The following is a 1,414-nucleotide window of genomic DNA, read 5'->3' as shown; positions in this document are numbered from 1 at the left end:
GGAGGGGAAGCTAGCCCCTGGCTTGCATCCCTGCCTGCCGGAGCTGTCCCAGCAAGGGCTAGATGCCCTCTGTCTGACTGACCATCCCCCCCCCACCCATTGATTTTCCCTCTGTGCTGCCTCAAACCTTCCCCAGCTGCGTGCCCCAGGAGCTGGAGACCGGCTGGAGGGGAAGGCGGCTCCTGGCTTGCATCCCTGCCTGCAGGAGTTTCCCCAGCCAGAAATAGACTCCCTCCGCCTGTTTGGGTTTTTTCCCCCGGGGGCTGACTCGGGGCCGTCCCCAGCTATGCGGCACGGTCCAGGAGCGTGCCTGGCTCCTCCCTTTGCCCCCCACCACGTCCTCACCTGGCACTCGGGATGTTTTGCAGGTTTAACTTCTGGAGCAGCCCCCAGGTTTTTTTTTTTGCACTGAATAGGCTGATGGGGCAGGTGGAGAGGGATGTCACTTGAAGGGGTGTGTGGGGGGCTCCAGCGTGGCAGTATCTGTTTAGTCGCGTGGCTGTGAAGGGTATTTGGAGAACAATTAGTTGGGTCCCTTCACTGAGCCTGGCGGCAAAGATGCTCGTCACGCTCTGAGAACGTGTGGCAGCAATGAGCTTGCAGGGGCCGTTTTGGTCACTACCGTATTAAGGTACCATCTGGCATTTTGGCTGGAGAAAAGACAAATGGCGATTCTGGGGGGGCTGGCGACGTGCCATAACAGTCAGTGTTGTGAATGTGAAGTACGGCACGCAGAAGCGAGGAACAAAGTGGGTCGTGGTGGGAATGAGCAATATCTTTACCTACTATCTGTCAAAGACTTTATGGGACGTCTTTGTGCAGAAGGTCAGTGTTGTTGTGCCCTTTATACAGGTGGGGAAACTGAGGCGCACGGAGATGAAGCAACATGCCCAAGGTCAGCAGACTGGTAGCAGAGCTGAGAACAGACTTATTCTTCCTGGGTCCCGGTGTATTGTGCTCTTTACCGAGCCGTCCGGATGGCAGCTGCGCTTGCTTCAAAAGATCTGGCTCCTAGAAGAGTAGTGCCCCTGTATGACGTGCATTTTGCTGCCAGCATATCCCTGTCCTATCGGGAGGGTGTTTTTCCTCTCTGTAGTCTCAATGAAATCTTGGAAATGTTACAAATGGGGGGGATTTGACTGAACTTAATTATCAGCGTGGTGCTCTGGAAGCACAGATGGGCACATGCATGGCTGATTTTTGTAGGTATGAAAACTTAATGGTGGATAGAGTTGCGTTTTCTTGTGAGCAGTGCTGCTGCCAAACTGCTCGTTCTTTTCCTTTGTGTGTGGCTGATAAATAGACCTTCGTTTTCACTGGTGTTTTAACCTTCACCCTGTGTCTACTTGTTGAAGCAGCTGGAAATGACTGCTTCTGATTGCCACTTCCATGTGACTACTGTACTAATGCTTAT

The sequence above is a fragment of the Crocodylus porosus genome, unplaced genomic scaffold (assembly GCF_001723895.1).
Source record: "Crocodylus porosus isolate Cpor-Errol unplaced genomic scaffold, CroPor_comp1, whole genome shotgun sequence".
Taxonomy (NCBI): domain Eukaryota; kingdom Metazoa; phylum Chordata; order Crocodylia; family Crocodylidae; genus Crocodylus; species Crocodylus porosus.
Note: the sequence above shows the minus strand (reverse complement) of the source record.